Source organism: Crocuta crocuta, unplaced genomic scaffold (assembly GCF_008692635.1).
Source record: "Crocuta crocuta isolate KB4526 unplaced genomic scaffold, BGI_CrCroc_1.0 scaffold256, whole genome shotgun sequence".
NCBI classification, from domain to species: Eukaryota; Metazoa; Chordata; class Mammalia; order Carnivora; family Hyaenidae; genus Crocuta; species Crocuta crocuta.
In genome coordinates this window covers 254,853-265,962 of record NW_027530999.1, presented here as the reverse complement: position 1 = coordinate 265,962, position 11,110 = coordinate 254,853, and the positions used below count along the sequence as shown (strand labels likewise).

Below are 11,110 nucleotides of genomic sequence, written 5' to 3'. Positions count from 1 at the left end.
CCCTTATGCCAGTAGGCTGCTTCTAATCCAAAGGCCCTTAATTCTTGGTTCTACCGATGTGCTCAAATGCAAGGCTGGCCTAGAAATTCTGAGATTCTCTGGGCTTCATTAGGATCAGTGTGAGGCCAGGGTACATTCCAAGACCCATCTGGATCACAATCAAGATAGAAAGTCCTTCTGAACCCCAGCTTGATGCCTTGGCTGAATGCCCTTAAGGCTAACTTTTGCATCGAGCACCAGATCCTCCATGGAACAATGGCATGACACCCTGCCATCACACCTTCTGACATGTTTTTTGGGACAGGACCCTGGCACTACCATGACATACAGGTTTTTTTCTATCTATTATAAAGCACTACTATTATGTAAAACCAACAGTTTACTGCCTTGTTGAAAACTCCTTGGATTAAAAGTAACAAACACCACTCAGATAACAAGAGTATATGGAAAACATTCTAAATTAATCTAAGGATATAATCTGGGACTTACAGAACGTGACAAAGCCCCACACAGAATAAGAAAGTGAGGGCAGCTAATACTTTTTCTTTCTTTCTCTTTCCCTTTCTTTTCTTTCTCTTTCTCATCCTCTTTCACTGTATGTTATTGCTTGTTTCTGTTTCATTGTGCATATTTATGGCATTCTCGCTCCATGTTTATTGGCTATTTGGGACACAAAGCCGAAGTCTGCCTCCCTGAGTGTCCCTTTAAGTTCTGTCAGGTCTAACAAGAATTAATTAGTGCCAGCACCTCTGAGTCCAAATTCCCAAGTTCCCAATTCCCAAAGGACAAAACTCTGAGCTGTAAATAAATGGATTACTTTCTCCTGAGTCAGGTATCCACTTGGGCTCAATCAATTATGTCCTGGAGGAGGTGGAATAGCAGTGGTAAAAGTAGATCCAAGCGGGTTAGGGATAAGGACTGTACTCCCAGTAGACAGCCCCATGAGAATCTGCTGGCTTTCCCTCCCTTAGAGAAATTGTCAGGTTTCTCCTCTTCAATGACATACTCTTACTAAACAGGAAGAAAAGAAGGACTGTTAGTAACTCAAACCCACACATCCATTGTGATGAAACTTCCAATGATACCCTCAGTCATAGTTTTCCCCATAGATGCTTCATATTTTCTTAATTATATTGCCAACTTCCAAGGGAACTAGGCACACAGTCCTTACCCACTTTCTTCCAAACTTAAGTCCTATGATGAAGAGTTATAAGGAAGGCACAGGTCATCCATCTGAAAAACAAAATCTTTATTCTTTTGCTTTTCAACCATTTACTCATGTAACAACATTTATTGCATTGCTACCATATGTCAGAGCCTGTGCTCAGTGCTGTGGGAAGAGATAAGACACAGCCCTTATTCATAGGCATTCACAATGTACTGGGAGAGTCAAAGAGATAAAAGAATAATTATGTTACAATGTGATATGACCTACAACAGAAGTATATACAAAGTATGCTGAGTGCAGAGAGAAAGGGTCTAAATCATCCTTGGGGAAATCAAGAAAGGTGTCAAAAATATTATATTTTATTTGGGTGCTGAAAGAATAAGACTTTTCCTGATGGAGATAAAGGGGAAGATTCCAAGTTAAAATAACAACAGTAATAAATAGCTACCATATACTTAGCATTTACTACATATAGATACTCTGCCAACATGCCGAACATAGATTATCTTGTTAAACCTCAAAACCTAGCTGGTCTGCCTGTCACACCCCTATTCACATATATCTCAGGATCAGTCACTTAGAACACAAGATCCTCAGGAGGACAGAACTATGGGCACGTAGGGACTTTAACAAATGCCAATCGCTAAGCAGTAAATATTCCATATTAGCGTGTGTGTAAGGAAACAAGCAGTATGACTTCCTGAAGGACAATTTGTCAACAAGCATCAAAACTCAAGCCTAAAGATCTACCTTAAGGAAATAGTTGAGAAGGTAGGCAAAATTAAAATTTATTTTATATGTGTGTGTATATATATATAAATATATTTATATGGGTGTAAAAATTTAGAAATACATATGCATTTTATTTGTTTATGTTTTTTTATTTGAAAGAGAATGCACACAAGCATGCACACAAGAGTGGAGGAGGGGCAAAGGGAGAATCTTAAGCAGACTTCATGCCCAGCGCAGAACCCTATGAGGGGCTCAGTCTCATAAAGATGAGATCATCATCTGAGCAGAAACCAAGAGTCAGATGATTAGCTGACTGAGCAACTCAGGCACCCCAAAAAATATACACAAATTTTAAGTGTGCATATATATGTCTGCAGGTATGTACATTTTACTATATTTATATTTCAGTGTGTACACACTCACACTTAATATAAATCACTAGAAAGATCCACATTAGGGATATCTCGCTGGCTTAGTTGGTGGAGCACATGACCCTTGATCTCAGGATTGTAAATTCGAGCCCTATGTTAGGTGTAGAGATTATGTAAAAATAAAATCTTAAAAAAAGAAAGATACATGTTACAATTTATAAGTGATTTCTCCAGCCAAAAATTTGAGGGATGGATAATACTTCTTTTGGTTTATTTCTCTTTTTAAATTGTTCTACTATAAGGTCATATTATTTATATAAACAAAACAAAAATGAAAACTTAAGATGCCATTTATTGATGGCAATTAATAAGTTAATCGTTTGTTTAAATTTGCCAAGCCAAAAACAAGATCTCAAGGGGTGACCTACACTCAACAAGAAATTACTTGGTATTTATACAACAGTGGTATCTCTGAAAGTTGTTGTAAATGTGAGTCTCTTTGAACAATATTTCCATAGAGATTATTTACATATTGATATTAGGTTAGCACTTCCCAATATTTTGAGCTTTGGTAAGTCACTTAAACTCTCTGAGCTTCAGGTTGATGATCCATAAAAAAGTAAATAATAACCTCTCTTATTAGTTCTTGTCGGGACTGAATGAATGCACCTGTGCGTACTTTATAAAACTTTATACTAATATTTGCTTTCAAGAATCTTCTAATTTTTAAGATTATCCAACATTGGGGCGCCTGGGTGGCTTAGTCGGTTGAGCATCTGACTTTCGCTTAGGTCATGATCTCGCGGTTCGTGGGTTCGAGCCCTGCGTCGGGCTCTGTGCTGACTGCCAGCTCAGAGCCTGGAGCCTGTTTTGGTCTGTGACTCCCTCTCTCTCTGACCCTCCCCTGCTCACGCTGTCTCTCTCCCTCTCCTAGAAATAAATTTAAAAAAAAAACATTAAAAAAAAAGAGTATCCAACATTTCTAAGTCCACAAAGTTATGTGCAGTATGGTTTTGTTATTCAATCATATGCAGTCCATGAGGCATTGCCAAAAGGAAAACTGTGTTGTTCTCGTTAATAGGTTGGGTCACTGTTCTTAGAGCTTTAGAGATCTACCATAAAAGTAGTTTACCTTGCTTGTTGAAAGTTTCTGAGAGGACCACCTGGGTGACTCAGTTGGTTAAGCATCCAACTCTTGGTTTTGGCTCAGGTCATGATCCCACAGTTCATGGGTTCAAGCTCTACATCAGGCTCTGCACTGACTGTGCAGAACCTGCTTAGGAATCTCTCTCTCTCTCTCTCTCTCTCTCTCTCTTTCTCTTCCCCCTCTCTCTGCCTCTCCCCTGCTCATGCTTTCTCTCTCTCTCAAAATAAATAAATAAACTTAAAAAAAGGAAAGTTTCTGTGAAATTCATTCAAGCTTCTTAATACATTGAATGCTCCTATTCAGCAAGAGGCTAAGCTTAACAAAATAGCTAATAATAATGCTCATGCTAATTTTAACCCCCTGCTCCTTTTATAACCATATGCAGAAGGATCCAAAACTAAAGTCATGCTTCTCCTTAGTATGGTCAACAAATCAGTTATTTCAGTCATTAGAATCCTCTTTCACTCTGCCTTCTTATGTTCTTCATAATTTGAGAAATCAGTTTTAAATATGCTGATCATGAGATTTGATTTAACCCCATTTCATCTGTTGAGTTTATCTCTATCTCTTCTGGCTTCATTAGACACCTGTTTCCTATACATTATTGGAAACCACAATGTTATGACATTAGAGACTTCAGTTATAGAAAGTAATTATCTTTACAGGAAAATTATTTTCTACTTTGCACAAGCAGAGTCCTTACCTCAGGTCAGCTTTTGACAAATAACTCATAAAATCATATTGGCAATGCTGGTAAACACACTCACTTGATGAAACCAAAGCAATCCTAATTTTGGAATCTTGAGATCTTTTGGCATCTCTGAATTTGAAAGATGATCTGGGTGATGAGCTTACAACAGTGTGTTATAATCTTCTTTGGGTCTATGACACCATTATAAATGTACTAGGACACTTCTGAAGGGTGTTTCCCTTCCCCACCCTGCCTGTCATTCACCAGCCCAGGGGAATATTTTGATATACTATTTTCTACCCTTAGCACTTACTAGAATGAATAATGGAAAAGCAACTGCAAATGGAAACTGAACTTAAGGTGTTCTTTGTCTATCAACAGTTATATCATCCAATGCTTACTTAATTATAATTTGTTGTATCTGCTTCCACTTTAGACCATCAGTTCTGGTGTTGCCCATTACCTAACATAGTGCTTGTTACAAAGTAGGTGCTGAATAATAATTTCTTAAATGAATGGATCCTCTTTCCCAATCCTGGTTCACATTTTAATCAACAAAATCAACCAGTCAAGAGGAGGTGGTCAAGAGGGTTGCTATATGAGTCAATCTTAGAAAATACAGTCCACCAGTGCAGGGAAAAGCTTGGTCTCTAAAATGTGGTTCAATTCCCAGTTTTACTCTTAATGAAAACATTTCCACAATGACAAATGGGTGATATTCAAGTAAAATGTTAAAATATGTTATGCTGGGATAATGGCAAGAAATCCATCACATATTTTGTTATTTTTAAATCAATAGCTACTATCACCCTTTATTAATCAATACTCTTGCCTCTAACAAGGCTTCCTCCTCATAATAGGGGCCTCGGCTTATTGTACACATACAGGTGATGAAACTGTCTTACACTTTGTATAAATGCATTATTGATTTATTCTTGACAATATTATAAGGTAGAGATCATCAGTAAGCTTATTTTATGAATGAGAAAATTTTAAAAGAAAAGAAAGCAATAAATTAAGTGTCCAAGTTTCCAAAACATGTAAGTAACAGAGCCAGAATTCAAATCTGCTTCTATTTGAAGCTAGAATCCAAGCTCTTAATCTACTAAACTCTGTCACTACTGGTTAATACTCAGGATTACCAGGTTTCTTTTCATTTGATTCCATTATATTCAGAGAAGATACCGTGTATGATTTCAATTAATCATAATTTTCTAAGTCTTGTTCTAAGAACTATTGTCTATTTTAGTCAATGTTCTTACTTCACTTGAAGAAAAACTATAGTCTACTGCTGTTGGGTGGAGTTTTCTATAAATATTAATTAGATCCAGTTGGTTGATGGTGTTTTCCAGTTCCATATCTTTGTTAATTTGCTCTTTAATTGTTATACCAGTTACTGATGGAGGAGTTTTAAGACTCCAACTATATTTTTTATTTGTCTAGTTCTATCACTTTTTTCTTAATATATTTTGGAGCTTTGTTGCCAGGTGCATACACATTTAAGATTGTTAAGAGTTCTTTTTTTTTTTATTTCTGAGAGAGAGAGAGAGAGCGTGAGCAGGGGAGGGGCAGAGAGAGAGAGGGAGACACAGAATTCAAAGCAGGCTCCAGGCTCTGAGCTAGCTGTCAGCACAGAGCCCGACCCACGAACCGAGAGATCATCACCTGAGCCGAAGTCAGACGCTTAACCAACTGAGCCACCCAGGCGCCCGGATTATGACTTCTTAATAAACTTACCATTTTATCATTATGTAATGTCCTTCATTATCCCTGGTTATTTTCCTTGTTCTGAAGTCTACTTTGTTTGATATTAATCTAGTCGCTCATTTTTCTTTTGAATATTGTCTGTACTGTATATCTTTTTCTATCCTTTTAGTTTTAATCTACTATATTGTTAAACTTAAAGTAAATTTCTTATAGGAGCAAATGGTGTTTTTTACCCATTCTGACAATTTCTGTCTTTTAATTAGTGTGTTTAGATCATTTACATTTACTGAAATTATGGTGTATCATTTTAGTATTTGCATTCTGTTTCTTCTCTCTATATTTTGTTTCTCTATTCCATTTCCTACACTCTTTTGTATTATTTGAAAATTTTGTACTGCATTTTTCAAGTTTATTTATTTATTTTGAGAGGGAGAGAGAAAACAGGAGGGGGACAGAGTGGGGGGAGAGAGAATCTCAACAAGGCTTCACATTGGCAACAGAGAGTCCAATGTGGGGCTCAAACTCACAAACCATGAGATCATGACAAGCCAAAGCTAAGAGTCACATGCTTAAACAACTGAGCCACCCAGGCATTCTTGTATTCCATTTTAATGTACCTATTAAGTTTTAAAATTTTGTATCTTTGCATAATTTTTTACTGGTCTCTCTAAGGATTATAATATGCATAAGTAAGCTTTCACAATCTACTTCAAATTAATATTTTACCACTTCAAGTAGAATGTAGAAACCCCATCAAATACAGATCCTTTCAGCCCTCCCTCTTTATGTTGTAGTTGGTATATGTATTATAGATCTTCATATATTGAAAACCCCACTAGACAATGTTATAACTTTTGCTTTTAAAACTGCCACATATTTTTTAAAGACCTTAAAGACAATAGTCTATCATATTTGCCCACATATTTACCATTCCAGTTTCAGGTTCTCCTCTGATGTTATTTCCCTTCCATCTGAAGAATTCATCCATTGTTTCTTTTGGAGAAGTTTCCTGGTGATGAATTCCTTTAGCTTTCCCATATCAAGAATGTCTTTATTTCACCTTTATTAGCTGAAAGAAATTTTTACCTTATATAGAACTCTGGATTCTTTTCTTTTTCTAAGTTTATTTATTCATTTTGAGGGAGAAAGCATGAGTGGAGGAGGGGCAGAGAGAGAGAGGGAGAGAGAGAATCCCAAACAGGCTCCACGCTGTTAGCACACAGCCTGACACAAGGCTCATCCCATGAATTGTGAGATCCTAACCTAAGCCAAAATCAGGAGTCCTACACATAACCAATTGAGCCACCAAGGAGCCCCTGGTTTCTTTTCTTTCAGCACTTTAAAAATGCTGTGGCAATTCCCTTCCTTCTGGCCTGGTGTTTTGGTGTTTTCGATGAGAAATTCTCACTTATTCAACCCACTTTTCCTTTATATTTAATGCTTCATTCTTCTCTAGCTACGTACAGGGATTTTTTAGTCTTCAGTTTTTAGTAGCTTGAATTTCATGCATCTGGGTGTGGATTTCTTTGAATTTATCCTGTTTATGATTCACTGAGCTTCTTAAATATATATGTACATGTTTCACTAAATTTGGGGAGTTTCCAGCCATTGTTTGTTTGGGTTTTTTTTTTTTCAAGTTCATTTATTTATTTCTTTTGAGAGACAGAGAAAGAGAATGTGGGAGTGGGGTAGAGGCAGAGACAGAAAGAGAGAGAGAATCTTAAGCAGACTCCGTGCTGTCAGTATGGGATCATAACTGAGCCAAAATCAAGAGTCAGATGCTCAACCAACTGAGCCTCCCAAGTGCCCCTTAAGTTTTTATTTTAATCACCTGGTGCTCATCAAGACAAGTGCAATCCTTAATCTCCATCACCTATTTTCACTCATTTCTCCCACCTACATGTCTTCTGGTAACCATCAGTTTTCTATAGTTAGGAGTCTGTTTCTTGATTTGCCTTTCTGTCTCTCTTTCTTCCCCTCTTTTGTTCATTTGTTTTGTTTCTTAAATTCCAATTATGAATGAAATCATATGGTATTTGCCTTTCTCTCTTTTTTAAAATTTTTTAATATTTATTTATTTTTGAGAGAGGTAGAGACAGTGTGGGCAGAGGAGGGTCAGAGAGAGAGGGGGACACAGAATCCGAAGCAGACTCCAGGCTCAGAGCTAGCTGTCAGCACAGAGCCCAACGCAGGGCTCGAATCCACGAACCATGAGATCATGATCTGAGCTGAAGTCGGACGCTTAACCGACTGAGCCACCCAGGCGCGGGGTATTAGTCTTTCTCTGACTGACTTATTTCCCTTAGCATTATATTCTCTAGTTCCAACCATGTCATTGCAAATGGCAAGATTTCATTCTTTCTGATGACTGAGTAATATTCCATTGTGTATATATTCACCACCTCTTCTTTATCCATTCATCAACCAATGGACACTTGGCCTGCTTCCATATCTTGGCTATTGCAAATAATGCCGCTATGAACATAAAGGTGCATGTATTCCTTTGAATTCATGTTTTTATGTTCTTTGGGTAAATATCCAGTAGTGCCATTGTTGGATCATAAAGTATTTCTTTTTTTAAAAAAAAATGTTTATTTATTTTTGGTAGACAGAGAGACCACAAGCAGGAGAGAAGAGAGAGGAAGACACAGAATCTGAAGTAGGCTCCAGTCTCTGAGCTGTCAGCACAAAGCATGATGTGAGGCTCAAACCCACAGACCATGAGATCATGACCTGAGCCGAAGTCGAAGTCTTAACCAACTGAGCCACCCAGGTGCCCTATGGTAGTTCTATTTTTAACTTTTGAGGAACCTCCATACTGTTTTCCACTGGCTGCAACAGTCTGCATTCTCACAAATATTGCAAGAGGTTTCCCTTTTCTCCACATCCTCACCAACACCTGTTGTTTCTTGTGTTAGTTTTAGCATTCTGACAGGTGTAAAGTGATATTTCATTGCAGTTTTGATTTGCATTTCCCTGATGAAGAGTGACGCTAAGCATCTTTTCATGTATCTGTTGGTCATCTGTATGTCTGCTTTGGAGAAATATCTGTCCATGTCTTCTGCCCATTTTGTAATTGGGTTATTTGTTTTTTGGGTGTTGAGTTGTTTAAGTTCTTTATATATTTTGGGTGCTAACTCTTTGTTGGATATGTCATTTTCAAATATCTTCTCCCATTCTGTAGATTGCCTTTTAGTTTTATTGATTGTTTCCTTCAATGAGCAGAAGCTTATTATTTTGATGTAGTCCCAATAGTTTGTCTTTGCTTTTGTTTCTCTTGCTTCAGAGGACCTATACAGAAAAAAGTTGCTACAACAAATGTCAGAGAAATAAATGCCTGTCCTCTCTTCTAGGATTTTTACAGTTTCAGGTCTCACATTTAGGCTTTTCATCCATTTTCAATTTATTTTTGTGTGTGGTGTAAGAAAGTGGTCCAGTTTTCTTCTTTTGCATGTTGCTGTCTATTTCTCCCGGTATCATTTATTGAAGAGACTGTCTTTTTCCCTTTGCATATTCTTGTCTTCTCTGTCAAAGATTAATTGACAATATGCTTGTGGGTTTATTTCTGGATTTTTCTATTGTATTTCATTGATCTATGTGTTTGCCATCACCATACTGTTTTGATTACTACTTTGTAATATAACTTGAACTCCAGAATTGTGATGCTTCTAGCTTTGCTTTTCTTTTTCAAGACTGCTTTGGATATTCAGGGACTTTTGTGGTTCCATACAAATTTTAGGATTATTTGTTCTAGTTCTGTGAAAATTATTTGTTCTAGTTCTGTGAAAAATGATGCTTGTATTTTGATAGGGATGGAATTAAATAATGTGTAGATTGCTTTGGGCAGTATAGACATTTTTACAATGTTTGTTCTTCCAAACCATGAGCATAGAACATCTTTCCATTTCTAAAAATATGAAATGTTTCATAAATTTGCAAGTCATTCTTGTGCAGGGCATGCTAATCTTCTCTGTATTGTCCCCTGCCTGTGTGCTTTCTCTCTCTCTCTAAATTAATAAATAAAAAGCAAATATATAAACAAATAAAATAGTTATACAGGTTGTTAAGAAGCTTCTCCTAAATCTGTGATGCTGGTTTAATGTGACTGCTAACCTCACAGGCACATACCACCACTGTTCTCACAAAGAATCTTTTTTTTTTTTTAAGTAGGCTCTACACCCAACATGGGGCTTGAACTCATGACCCCAAGATCAAGAGTTGCATGCTCTATTGACTGATCCAGCCAGGCGCTCCCGTTCCCACACAGAAACCTGAGTATTTAAAGCTTGGAGCCACACATGGCTGAGCTCCAGTCACAGCAAGGCAGTCAAAGGAACCTTCTAACTTTGGGAAATTCCATGTTCTCTTTGTTCCCATCTTATTGTAGCTGTTCACAATGAGAGATAAAAGGTTAGGACTTTAGCTTTCAAAAAACCAACTTGGACAAATCAAGATAAATACAGTCCTGAACTCATTTGCATGAATGAATCTCTAGTCAATTCTTCCAGACAGAAGGTGTCTTTGAGAGGAGTCTGGCATGAGCTTGAAAATATTATCATAAAATTCATGTTTGACTGCTTCCTCTTTCTCAGTCATGGTTGAAGTTCAATGGGTCAGAGATAGGCAAACAGTTAATGGTTTGATGTTACAGAAACTGAATAATAAAACTTCACATTTTGAGAAGGAAGAATATGATATCAGAAGAAAATTCTCTCCCCTTTAGTGAAGAAATTTTAATTAGAGGGAGGAAAACCATGAAACTAATCACTTAACTTAATAGCAGTTGTTGGGTTTTTTTCCCCCAGACTCTTTGTTATAAGGCTCTGTGTTGATGAGAAAGCTAAAAGATACAAAATATCACTTATGGCAAATAAAATAAATAAATAAAAATATTGAAATAATCAAACAAAAATATTCAGTCAATTATGTCTCTTCCACAAGAATACTATTGTTATCCCAGAGTTTAGGTAATACTTACTGAGACAGTGTATCTGAAAGTGACTCAACTTCTAGAAACAGAAAGCAGAGTAATGTCTGCCAAGAGCTGGAGGTCACAGAAGGAAGTGATCTTAAGAAGCACAGGGAATATATATAGAGGGAGAGAACGATTCCATAATTTAATTGTGGTGAACTTGTGTGCATTTGTCAAAACTTGCAGGGAGAATATTGCTGCACTTAAAATATACCTTAACAAAAAATATTTTAAGTGCCTAGCAGATAGTAGGTAGTCAGCAGGAGAAACAGAGAAATCAGTTTTTGCTTTAGATAATGTGTTATATTCTAGATAACGGAAA

General features: G+C 36.9%; 1 pseudogene; it reads right to left on the bottom strand.

Annotated features, from left to right (window-relative positions):
• Positions 1-9,725: 9,725 nt before the first annotated feature.
• LOC144236932 (U6 spliceosomal RNA) lies at positions 9,726-9,844 on the bottom strand (annotated as a pseudogene).
• Positions 9,845-11,110: the final 1,266 nt, after the last annotated feature.